The sequence below is a fragment of the Gobius niger genome (genome assembly GCF_951799975.1).
Source record: "Gobius niger genome assembly, chromosome: 17".
Classification (NCBI taxonomy): domain Eukaryota; kingdom Metazoa; phylum Chordata; class Actinopteri; order Gobiiformes; family Gobiidae; genus Gobius; species Gobius niger.
In genome coordinates this window covers 14,685,736-14,699,435 of record NC_136868.1, presented here as the reverse complement: position 1 = coordinate 14,699,435, position 13,700 = coordinate 14,685,736, and the positions used below count along the sequence as shown (strand labels likewise).

At 40.5% G+C, this 13,700-nt stretch overlaps 1 protein-coding gene across 4 annotated transcripts in view; it reads left to right on the top strand.

Moving 5' to 3' along the window:
• Positions 1-1,264: 1,264 nt before the first annotated feature.
• The window catches only part of ddr2a (discoidin domain receptor tyrosine kinase 2a), a 45,762-nt gene continuing 33,326 nt past the window's right edge, over positions 1,265-13,700 (top strand). For all 4 annotated transcript variants that reach the window (XM_079574675.1, XM_079574673.1, XM_079574674.1 and 1 more), the window contains exon 1: positions 1,265-1,416. The gene's annotated coding sequence lies outside the window, so the exon portion shown is untranslated. The remainder of the gene's footprint in view (positions 1,417-13,700) is intronic.

Here is a 13,700-nt window from a genome sequence, read left to right as displayed (position 1 = left end):
AAATACCGGCGAAGTTAAGAAAAGTCTGTTAGGTCTATACTCAAAATGTACTACTATTTTACCTGTAATTATTAACCTCTTACCCCCCGCCTTAACCAAGTGGGTTTTTCCCAAATCTGAAAGCTTCTTGACAGGAGCTTAACAGTGTGATGCCTCATTTGAAAGCTAAGACGTACAAAACTGTACATTGTCACCGCGTTTTTGTCACCTTTTTGTCGCTCTTTTGTTGCTTTTGCCTCACTTTTGTTCCGTTGCATTTTCTGTTTTGCATTTTTGTCTTATTTTTTGTTTCGTTTTTCGCTTAGTTCAAGATTCTTTTAGATTTGGATAAAGCCAAACTAGAGAAAATGTGCACGGTTCAGGTAGGGGTTTAGAGGTTAAATGGTAAATGATCTCAACTTATACAGTGCTTTTCCGCCTTCATCAGCAATGAACCTGTCACTCATTCACACTCTCAGTCATACACCAATGTACACAGACACTGGAGGCAAGGTGGGAGAAGTGTCTTGCCCAAGGACACAGCGACAGTGTGCACCTTCAGGAGCAGGGATTCGAACCCCCGACCTTCCGATCATGAGACGACCCGCTCTAGGTAATCTGTTCGCACTCCCAAATTACCTCTTGAAGGGAACATATTTCACTGCAGTTTTTGAGGTGAAATATTCACTATGATCTTTCTTTCCTATATTTTTGGTAGATTTTTTTTTAAATTATTACACATAAAAAGGACTTGAAGCTTGTCTCGATAAATATATATGTCTCTCACCAGTGCTTCAAAGATGACACAGATCGACCAAGCTTGCCTGAGTTGATCTCTCGATGATGAAGTTTTGAAAAGATAATGGCCCAGTGTTGCTTCGCTCCACAGCTGCTTCAGTCCGTCAAAAGAAAGACTCTTTTGAGGGGAAAAAAAATTTGGTGATGGAGCGGACTGAACTCGGCTTTAATTGAAACCGTATGTGTGGCATGAGGAATTCTGGGACTTTGGCACAAGCCCAAGAATCCACAGAATTTGCAGGTCTCTCTCACTCTCTCTCCCTCTCTTCTCTCTCTCTCTCTCTCTCTCTCTCTCTTCTCTCTCTCTCTCTCTCTCTCTTCTCTCTCTCTCTCTCTCTCTCTCTCTCTCTCTCTTCTCTCTCTCTCTCTCTCTCTCTCTCTCTCTCTCTCTCTCTCTCTCTCATCCCCCCAGTGCCTCTCTTTCACTCTCTCACCCTCTTCGCCCTCCCTTTTCTCTCTCTCTCTGACTTCTTTTTTCTCCGTGCAGGGGCGTGTTACATCAGCCCACAGTCCCGGTCCTGGAGAAGGCAGCTGACGGACGGCTGGACTCAAAGGAAGCAGCTCTGATCGGGACGTCCTGCTACTACAGTCCCACTGGAATACCCGAACCAAATGATCTGAACGGGACAAGCCAAACAAGTAAGTCTTCTTTTGATACTGCTATTGCATTTCACAGTAAAGTGTAGGAGTTTGGTACTTATAGTGTAACAAGACAATTCGACAAAATGTATTTATGCACTGATAGGTTAAAACAGTGTGGATACTTGTGAAAACCTTAGCGTTTTCCCACTTGTGCACAGAAAAGTTTCATTCTCCTTTGATGTTTGGTGATTAATAATATCGGGGCTTGACATGGCTGTGGCGAGTCTTTCAAATGTTTTTTTCCATGCAATATTTTTACCAGCGACAATGACATAAGTCATGAAGTCTTTACTTATTTGTGATATAGTAAAAGCCTATAGATGAGTATATGGAGAGTAGTCTTTAAAAAGGTGTTCCATGTGTGATTATCTTTATGAATGCTAAGTCAATTCGAAGTATTGTTATAATACCAAAGTTTATAATGAGGATGAAAGTTACTTCCCGAAACAGTAACAGTGTTTGGCAGTTAACCTAAAGCCCTGAATGTAATTATTAACCTCTTAACGTCCACCGTAAAAAGGGCATTTTCTCCAGTTCAGCTTTACCCAAATCTACAAAACTTATCTAAATGGATCATTTTCCACGCCATATTGTTGCCATTTTTAAAACTTTTTTTCATTGCTTTTTTTATGTGTTTTTGTCACACATTTTTGTCGCTTTTTCATCACCATTTTGTTACGTTTTTGTCGCTCTTTTGTTGCATTTTCATAATCATTTTCATAAAAATTTTGTTGCTATTTTGACACTTTTTTCACGAAGCGTTTAGATTTAGGTAATGACAAACTTTGCTCGGTTCAGATGGGGGTTAAATGAAACTTTTCCAGTGACAAAGTGTTGTTGTTTTTTTTGAGTACCGTCCCATCGTAAATATCTTGCACTTTTCTATTCAAGTATTTTTGTATACAGGACTTTGGGAAGTAATGTTGTCCTAAATGTGGCTCATCATTATAAACAATAATACATACACCTTATTATAAATGTCTACTTTCTTATGGATTACGTTGAACCAGAAGATAGTTTTCTAAAGCCTTGGTCTAGCACTTTATAACAGTTTCATTGACGTCCTTTCCTTTTGGCAGCTTTGTGTTTGCCAATGAAAAACTTATATAAACTTTTTTGCAACACCAATTTTCCCTCTCTTGCATCAGGCCCACACACATTTGTACTTTCTTTGTTGTGGCAATGCAGCTCTATTTAGGAAAACGAGCTTAAACAGTGGAAATATACTCAGTCTCTTTGGTCTTCGATAGATTTTCCATTTGTCTGTCCGTGCCTGTGGCGGTGCGCTGCTCAGTGATGCAGTCTTACAGAGGTGCTATAGGTGTTACGCAGGTGTCCTCGTGTGGTATGCGGGTGATAGACGACTGCACAAAGCCCCCTTTTAACCCCAACCTTCAGCTATTCGGCTCAGTCTGTTCAGTGTTAGTTATCTTAAGAGTTAATCATGACTCAGAAAGGCACTGACTTTGCCTAAAAAGCGCTAATGCCAGTAATATTTGACAGCAAAAAAAAAAGAAAAAAAGAAATCCCCTTCTTATTTAGTAACTCATGCCCCTAGAGGCCATAAGTGCCACTGCAGGTGTTGTAGCATGTCGTTTTTTTACTAATTAATTTCCCGTTAGAGTCAATACTACACTGACAGAAAAGACAAAGGGAGAGAGGGATATTGTACATCCAATTATCCAATGGAGATATTTTTTTTTCACTCAAACTTGGCTGTAAATACTGTTTAAGTGGAGCTAGCCTAGCTTTGCCCGTTTGCCGGGTTAGCTAATGGGCAAAGCTAACAGGCTAACGTTGGCCTCCAAGATAATGGAATCTTCTTCGTGATTCCATTAGTGTGTATTGGGGCCTCTGAGTCGGAGCAGGGAAAGCTGTAGGTGTGGTTTTCTGGCCAGAGACACCAGGGGGAGATAAGAGACCCCCCAATCATCCCATAAACACTTGTACTACCCCCAGAGGGACTACGAAAAGGATTTATTAAGGTAAACAGGTTAGTACTGCTTTCACTCATGACCCCTCGTGGTTAGTTGCTTTAATGAACGTTGTTTCCAATAATGCTTCAACAACATCAAGCAAGTCTCTGTGGTAAATATTTAAGAGTCTTGCTTTTCTTCTACCCACATAATATCAAAGCATAAACAATTGAACTTTGAAGTTATTGTGTTTTGAAATGCTCATATATGAAATATTTGTGGTTTATATCAGTGGAGTTGGTAATGCACACACGACTATCCTTAAAGTTATTCTGACCGTTTGAAAACAGAGATGGAGGAGATTTTATCACTGACCACAGTTTATTATCTGTTCATGAATAGTGTTTTGATGTGGATCCAAAGCACTTTTCTGCCATTAATGCATTACTGTTTTATTCCATTATGAGGTTTTGAAAGGAGCAAACTGAAATGCAAAAGAAAAACAGGTTAGTTTTTGAAGACTCGTTACAGGGTTTATGCTCGGCATTAAAAAGCATTAAAAGTCATTAAATAAACTCGAGGATCCTGCCAAATTTTAACAAAGTGAGCAAATAAACATAGATTATTCAGTATTTAGTCGAGTGTTATGTTCAAAGTATAGCTAAAATACTCTCAGTCAAACCTTTTACTGAAAAATATCATTAAAACCAACTTTTCTTTGAACGTAAGATTGAAATTCTACTCAGTTTCATCTTCTTCTTTTCCCTTCTTCGTACCCCTGGTTGGGAAAGACTGGTCTAAAACATGTTCAGCCACAGTTTTGACAAAAAAATATCACATTGTTTTGCTTATAAGTTGCCTGTTTGTCCAATTAACTTTTGATGAAATGTTTGCTAATTCCTAGAACGGAAATATGTGTCCGTTTTTTCTGCATTTGTGGCATTTAAAGATAGTATTTGGGCATTAAAGTCTCACCGTGTAACATTTCACTCAATACATATAATTAAAAAAAACAAGCATTTTTACTACAGATGTGCCATTATTTGTTGTTGAAAAATACCTAAAATACAGCCTGACAAGCATGTCGAGCTGTTCATTAGGAGCATGTTTTGTATTGCTAGCTATGTTATAATCCGAAATGTTACACAGTGTGCCTTTAAAAATGGAGAAGCATGGAAAAGCATACATTTGACTTCTGCCTGTATAAACGCTGTGTTACATATGAGACAATTGTGGCTAAATGGAAAGGGTGCCTCGAATTTCTATACGTTTGTTAAGTGTGACATCACACGCAATAATAAGCTACTTCCGGGTCCAAACTGTTTTGAGCTCCATAGATAAACACACACAAAAATGATAACTTTTTTCTGAATCTCCTGCTGAAATACTTTTACACCACAAAAATGTAGCTCCTATTTTCTCCAAGAATTTCTTTTTACTTAAATTTAAAATAATTTAATAATTAAAGTGAAAGCTAAAGCCTTAGTAGCACCACCAGAGTAAATGTGATGTTTCTTTGCAATCAGATGTTTATAAAGGAGCCTTGTAGTCGGCTCTACATTAGGTTGAAATCAGCAAAATCCCATCGCATATAAAGCTCTGTTGGGCCCGGAAGTGGAGCGATGACATCATGACTTGACAAACGTATTGTAAAGAAGTTTGGGACAATTGCGAGACAGGACCGGCGCCTCAGCAGAAGTCTCCATTTTCCATGTGCATAGCCATCATTTACATATATTCATATATTTCGGCCTGTATTCTGTACTGACAGTATCTATTGGCTATTACGTAGAAATATTCAGTAACTTGTCAGAGCCTGGAGTTAAACCCACGATGCTGACACTGGCACAGTCCCCAGCATCTGCAGCTTTTAACCCCCACAGAGGCTATGCGTGCACATTTATGTCTTTTTGCATCACTGTCTGAGACTCCAGCCCCGTCCCGGTGAGTGGCTCTGAAGTGCAGCCACATTAGCAGCTGTTGTCATCTCCTCAACATGTCGTTTCAATTAGCGGTCGTTAGTCGTGAGGCTCGGAGATGAATGACACACTCAAATAACACGGTAATCATATAGACAGACCTATAATTTCACTGCATTGAAAACACGGTCGCGGCTTTACTTACTCTCGCAATGATCGGTGAAGTTCGCAAATCAATGCTTCTGGGCGAGGGCTAAAGCAGCGGGGCGCAGGGCAGCGAGAGGTGCATGCTGTAATTTGGTATAAATAGCACCATTTCAGAGAATATCGAGTTTAAAATGCCGCTGTGTTGACTTTGCATCCCACACGTGCTTGACCTACGACCTTGACCAAACCCGCCTCGCTCATCACCCGCTATTTAGGAGCGATAGAGTTACATGTAGCTGCATACAGGCTGCATTCTATCCTAGTACGGCAGGCTTTTAATCATTCCTCCCCATTTAGTCGGGCAACCCCGTCTGGTGTTTACAAGGAAATACTATCCTGCTTTTGAGAAAGGGCGTGTTGAAGCCAATGCTTATTTCAACATTGTCGCTTTTAATCTAATTGATGATTTTGATGGTCACATACAACTCACTACTTTATGTTGTCATTGTGTCTTTTGGTATAATAACACCTCAGCTACTTTGCCTGGGTCTGTGGCGTGTGTTATGGGGGAAATCGCTGAGCCTGTTGCACGTTACGGTTGCCATGTCTCTGCCTGTCTGCCCCTGGCGCACCACCACAATGTTAACCTCTTAAAGGAACAGGCCACTGTTTTTCCATACTGTGTTCTTACCTGAGCTTAGACGAGTTGATGCGTACCTGTCTGGTCTTTGCGCGTGCCCGTGGAAGAGCTTTGGTCGCTTCCAACTTCACCCCCGTTTGGAGCTATAGGAACATGTTGGGAGAGGCCAAATGCTAACAACATCTTTGGTCGTTTTGCGTGACTGAGGGCACACACAAAGACCAGACAGGTATGCATCAACTCCTCTAAGCTCAGGTAAGAACATAATATGGTCCTTTAACTCCCGCCTGAACCAAGCACATTTTCCCCAGTTTGGCTTTAACCAAATCTAAAAGCTTCTTGAAAAAATAGCAGCAAAACGAGACGAAAAACGAGGATGAAAACTTGTAAGATGGACAAAAACGTGACAGAAACGCAAAACCAAGTGCTACAAAAAGTGATAAAAAATGACAAAAAAAAATGAAAAAGCAACAAAAATGTGACCAAAATGTGTCAAAAAATTACAAACACACTTAAAAAGCAGCAAGAAAATGAAATGTCAAAAACATGACTCAAACGCAGAACACAAAAAAGCTACAAAACGTGACCACAAAGGTTACAAATAATTAAAAAAATTCAAAGATGCAACAAAATGATGAAAAAGCAAAAAAAGAGCAACATAAAAGTGACAATAACATGACGACGACAGCGCAGCAACATCTAGAGGGAAAATCTTAGATCATTTTGTAGGTCTTAGCTTTCAAGCCTTCTCCAGTCGAGAAGCTTTTAGATTTGGGTAAAGCTGAACTAAAGAAAATGTGCTCAGTCAAGGCGGAGGTTAAGAGATTCATTCAAAGTGTCACTTTTAGAGAATTAACAATGGTGTTCGAGAGGATAGATGAAAAAGAGGCAGCAGTCTGGATGTCTCATACAGGAGATGTTTATTTAGCGTTGGTGCGGGACCCGGAGACATGAACTCGAGACATTGCGCTAGTCCTACCATTCAAGTCTGTTTATTGCTTCCACAGAAAAGAGGAGCTTGAGTTTTTGGATGCTCATTATCTAACACCAGATTTGCATTGAGGCTGTGGTGTTTCCACCCAGTGCCACTAATGCCATGTTTAATAAATTATGGTTGCAGTTCCTTCCAAACTGACAAAAGCTGCAATTATTTAAATAATATAATGTGTTATTGCTATAGTTTAGACCTCGACAAACTAGGAATTTTGAATTGCAGTTGCATTACTTGTCAGAGAAATACATGTTTTCCCCAAATCGTCCGGCCCTAACTTCCACCCCCCCCCCCCAGGTATCAGTGTTTCCTCCTCTCCCTGTTTGCACATGTGGCGTGTGTCTCTCCTGTCGCCTCCGGTCGCCTGCAGCCGTTTACATGTGGCAGTCTCCCTCCTCTCATTCATTTCTTTCATTATCTCCTTGTGCAGCCCGCCTCGCTGTGTTTTCAAATTACAGGGACAGAGTGAGCATCAAACGGACCACATGACGCACACCAGGGGTACAGCCTTCCCAATGAGTGAGTTGTCAGTGCTGATGTATGGCACTGTGGACAACATCTGGATCGTTTTGTGTGTTACCAAAGAACTAGGGCATGAAATAAGTCATTCTGGCTTCGCTTTATGACATGTTAGCCTTTAGCTTTTGCATATTGAAACGGAGGGCCAGAGATTGGTGATCAATGCACTGAAACATAAAAATGGGGGTGTGCAAATTCGGATGTTCAACCATTGTCCCCTTTATACAGGCTTATAACCATAACCCTGTTTTAGACCTGATTTTAGCAGAAGTATCATCTATTGCACTTGAGTTATTTCAGCAAAACGCTCAAGCACCAACAAATAAGTGCAATGGCCATGTTTAGCCCCTGCTGAAAGCCTTTTCTCAAATATTTTTTTGCCTGCATTTGATAAACTTAAGTCACTGTGCTGAATGTGAACTGAACACTTGATCTGCGCTCCCAAGTTTTCCCTTTTAAGTATTTTCCGGACTATAAGTTGCTCCGGAGTATAAGTCGCACCAGCCTTGGCAACTACCTGGGCATGGAGGCGTAGCTGCACCATTGACAAGCCTCTCCGGGCAGCACGTTGTTTAAGCTCCCATTTGCAAACTCGTTCTTGTAGCTGTGGCGATCTAGCTTTTAACCCGCGATTAGCTTTCTTTGTTTTCTTCATTGCAGTAAGAGTAACCTCCGCTTTTTGCCAGTCCCTCACAAGTTTCTCACTCACTCTACACTTTATTTCTGCTGCTCCACACAGTTTTTTTTTTTAATTTTCAGTGGCCCTGCCCACATTTGACTCTTTTTGCTTTGTCTCGACACTTCCGTTGTCTTGACACTTCCGCGAAGTCCGTTCATTTAAACGCAGTTTCACGCAGCAAAAGTCTGGAACAGTCTGTCAATGTTTAAGTCCAGGCTGAAAGGACACCCTTTTACTGCTGCCTATGGCAATTGATTGTATTTTAACGAATTTTAATATATGGATATACATATTTTTAATGTAATTTTTTAATGTAATTTTATTGTGTTTGGGTGTCTGGTGTTGCTGTGAGGCACATGTACATGAAATGTGCCATACAAATAAACTCGCTTTGCCTGCCTTAAACGGAGAACAAGGGATTATGTTCACCACTAAAATCTGAGTGGAAGAATTTGTGTAAAATGTCCAATGTTCATTTGCACCAACATGTCAACACTGCACCGTTTCTCTGCATGGCCTAAAATCGGCGTTGTTTTCCTGTAGCAACTGATTATATCTCCAGTCCTATGTTAACTGAGAAAAGGGGCGGACACAATTCATGGCAGTGCCCTCGCGAACCTTCGGAATATGGTGAATAGAAGTAGCAGATTCTGGTACACAAGCCTAGAGCGCCCTCTAGTGCTCTAGTTAGTGTGAAAACAACATACATGTGAAATTATATATTTAGATATATAAGTCGCACCTGAGTATAAGTTGCACCCCGAGCCAAACTATGAAAAAAGGGCAACTTATAGTCCGGAAAATTCGGTACTTCTCAATATTAAAGTAACACTGTGTTAAAACTCATCGAATCACGTAAGTTGTTTACTGGCTGCTAAATTTGTAACTCAACAGCTACTTTTACGGTTACTGTCGCTTCTTGTTGTACCACTAGACCTGTAGCCTGGAGGTAGAGAAAGTCGAGCACTAATCCCACCAATTTTCTCAATGTTGAACTTGTATTATTAAAAACAGATCAGTTTCCCTTAAACCCTGGTTGGAGAATAGCGTGCAGCATTGTGCCTCAGTTGGCTTTCGTGATAAACTCAGATGTCCGCTTTTGAGTTGAAATTTCAGAAAGCAGGTCTTGCTCTTGTGCTGTGGATGGAGCTCTGCTTTAACAGGAAAAAGAGCACAAGTATTTTGGCTGAAGATGCTGTTTTTCCGCTCTGACGGTGTAGCCGTGCACTCCAGCGCCTGCAAATTCAATCAAAATGGATTTCCAGTAAAGATTTGGGCCTTCTCTCCTTACATAACCAACACCGCCTTGTCATTGCACCTTATAAAGAAAATATTTTTGATAAAAGATTGGAATCAGTCAGGTGTGAGCATTCACAGGTGTGCAAGGTCCCAGTGGGTCGCACCTTTATCCCGACTGCTGCTGGAGTTACAGCTGGCAGCTTTACGAGCCCAGCGTCACGGGTCGTGTCCCAGAGAAACTAATGCTCTCCAGATGGGCCGCTGGATAATTGTTACCTTTGCATTGCCTTGTGTTTCACTGGTAAATTACTGATAACCCGAAGAAGCACCACACCCATGGTTTCATGTCAAGTATTTTCCATCAAATTCCTCTCATAAGAAAAATAAATACATTAGTTTGGCAAAGGTTAAAGTTTGATGGTTATAGACATTTGATCAGAGCATCTCCAAAAACTGAAGCTCTTGCGGTCTGTTCTCAGGTCTGTTATTATTTTCTTTTTTCTCACATTAGACGATAAATGTACAAATCCACTGATTAAAGTTCATCACCCGAGCTCCCCACTTATTTTCCCCAGCGGTGTTGGGGTTAACATATTACAAAAGGGGCTAGATGCAAGTTGGCCATTTTATACTCACTACTGCCACCTCAGGTCACACGTGTTACTACAGTGCAGGATTTTAGGGGCAGTTGTGGTGAACAGGTCTGGGCTCATTCTACACATTAGGCCATGGCTGGAACATGTAGGGGGAGGAAAATACAGAATTTAAACAAAATACAGGAATATATTGGTCATTACATTTCAAGTAACTTGAGTTACAAGAGCATTTAAATGTATGAACAAAAAAATGCCAAACTCCCCCAAAATAAAATGCATCATAGCAAATCAAGTTGGACATCGGTGTATTAGATCTGCAGTTGTGTATAGTTAATGTTGTCAGAACAAATCAAAGAGAATGGGGGAAAGCGAAGTGTATATTTTGCCAAAAGTATCTCAAAGTAGTGTAACTCAGCAATATTATTGAAACAGTATTATGTAATACAAACATATCACATTTTAAAGCTGTAATCACTAATATAAAATATATTACATTTTTTAAGTATCTTGCCCACACTGTTCCCCAGTTAAGTGAGCGCTCGTGTGCATTTTTCCACTGGGGAAACATTATCTTTACCAGTTCCACAGGACCACATGAACGCTGCATATCTGTGCAGTTATATGAGAATAACGCACGTCAGTCAGTATTAGGGATAATAAAAATAATAAAACTCTGATACATAAAAAAGCCAGTAACATGCCCCTAATTAGTAAATAGCTTTGATGTGGGTTAGAATTAAGTGAATGTAAACCTTTTTTGCTGCCTGTGGTCAAAGATGATGTCCCTCTCCAGGCAAAGTTATGAGTCCGATCTGAGTCTACCCATAGTAAAGATGCATGTTTCAAGAGTTATTTCCCAATCCTCAATGAAATGCTTGTACTTTGCGACTCTGTTTACTGGGTGAAACGTTGCACAGTGTGGCTTTAAGTATCTTATTTTATGAACAAGCTCCATATGAAGTGCAAAAGAGCAGGTCATGATTTACCCTCCATAAGTTTTGATAAATGTCTGACTCAAAGTTTTTATTGTCTCCAAACAACGTGGCCACATTTGTCTAGTAAAAAAAGCCCTCCCCACGGCGTCATGTTACGCTAAAATCAATCTTTGCTATGTCCTGCGTCCAAGCCTGTATCATTACATGTACTCTGTGGTCTACAATGTCCTGCAATTACCAGGTCTCAGTAGGTGTCCCCCTGTCCTTTCCATACAATAGTTTTGTTGTGCAAGAACATTGCTTGAATGTTTACGATGTGTTCCCCACCTGGATGCTATTGGCCAATTTGATTTCAAGCATTCCCATAAAAATTAAAGGGAAAGAAATGTCTGAATGCTTTGTTACGGTCCAAAGGGAGGGATATAATAGGAAGCACATGCAGCTGGATATGGAGCGTAGCATGTGGAGGCGGCGCAGTAATCATGTAGTACCGTGTGGTGGCTGCACTCGTGTGCTCTAAACAGGCTCAAGTAACTGAGGGTTTGGCCTTGGCACGTCTGAACTGACTGTGCATACAAACAGATAGGCAAAGGTAATAAGGCATATGTGGAATCATTTTGGGTTGGAGATAATGAGTTTTGCAAGTTTTAGTGTCTCCAATGCGGAGAAGACTAACTTTTTAACAGAGGAGAGTTGATATGTTTTACCAAATGAAGATGCAAAGACAGAGAGCAACAAGGTGATTCATAACAACCAGAATAACAGCGAATGTTAACTTTATTGCTAGCATTAGTCACAGTGCTTTATTTGTTTGATACATATTTTCACATAGATTTTGTAGAGGATTCAGAACTATTTTGAAGGTGTTTGAGATGTTTAAGTGGGAGTGTTTCAGTCTCATATTATTCTCTTATGATCTTTAGTCACACATAACAATCATTGCCACTACATGTAGTAAAGTCTCAATAATAAAAACTTTACTCGTTCAAAGTCCTTTACCTGATTGTTTTTCTAGTAGAGGAATGAAATTAGTTTTGTCCCACTTTGGTATGTTGTAAACTCAGACATTTGAAAAAACAATGTTTGTATTAATTTTATGAACCTGCAGGCTAGTTTTCCTGCATTTCTGAGACAGTGACCTTGAAAAATGACCCTTCACAGGCATATTTCAGTTATGAAATATCCCTGTGAAGAATTGGATCTGCTACAAATATGTTTGGAGAGTTAGGAATTTGTTTAGTAGTGCCCACTTTCATTGTTTGTAGTAATAAAAAAATATATGTATCTAAAATCGGCCCATGTCTTCAGATTTTCAAAGCTAGTTAGGGGTTGAATTGTATATGGTTATTACTCTAGTGAGTAGTTGGTGAAGGCGCAGATTGGCAGTCAGGTGTCTGCCAGTCTACCCCCAGGGCAGTTGTGGTCAAGCCCGCCTTGATAAACCCATAGGACCCGGGCTTAAACCGAATTGTAGGCCCCCACCCACACAAACCCTAACTCTAACCTATAACCCTAACCCTAAATCCCACAAAAACCCTAACCCTGCTACTCCTACATGTATCCCTCTGGGCCAGGTAGGGCGGGCGCAGCGCAATCATCGCATACGGTTAGTCATGCCGCAAAGTGATTGACATAAAAATGTTCTTTTTTTTTTTTTCCTTAATTCTGATAGGCCCTTGACTATTTTAGGCCCCTGGGCTCCAGCCCCTGCTAGTCCATTAAGGTGGCTCTGGTTGTGGTTTCCATGTTTAGAGTGAATTAATTATAATTCACAAAGTTTTAAAGCGACTTTGAGGGTCTGTAAATGCGTGATGTTAGACTATTGCGTTGTCTTCATCATATAAATTGAATTGAATTGCAACAACCAAACATTCTCTAAACTCATGACTGATTTGCATGTAGCCCACAATTAAACCTCAGTGTGATTAAATGGTCATAGTCAACTTTGCTGAGGGCTTTTAGTCACGTTGTCATTGGAACAACACATTCATCTTCACAAGCTGGCTTTATGTATATCCACAGTTTCAAAGGCTTTTAGAGTTAAAAAACTAAACATCGTAATTGCGTTTCTCATAAAAACAAACTTGGCGAGAAAAAGACCTGGCCAAACCTGTGTTGATTTAACTAATGTTTCCCACTGCGCTCTGTCTGGAAAATACACTTTGCCCAAACTAAAATGCGTCCGCAGTCTTAGGATGGACATTACTGCATGTTTCACAATAAGTGAACATTTTCGTGAACCATTGCGGTGCGTAATATCAAAAGCAGCTGTCTGAGTGTGTCCCTCAACACTTCCTGCTCTTCCCCGGGACGTGATCTTTACAAGGGAATATTCGAACCCCCAGCCCATAGACGCCCCATTCATGGACTCGACTCTAAGTTAATACAATAAACACAACTTGCTTCTTGTCTGTCCTTTCTGGTACTTCATGTATCAGCGCAGACTGGCACTGCTGAAACTACAGGGAGCTCATTGTCATCTCAGTGTTTCTCAAACATATCGGCCTCCTCTGCAGCTTGTCACATCTCGTCTATGAGCATTATTTTTTATCAATTGTGTAGTTCGCATCATCTTTCAGCTTTGCACACTGACAGTTGTAAAACACGCTTATAAACTCATCCCTGTGAAGAATTGGATGCTAGAAATGTGTTTAGAAAGTTCGGAATGAAGTAGAACCAAAGCAAACAGTTTAAAGCTGC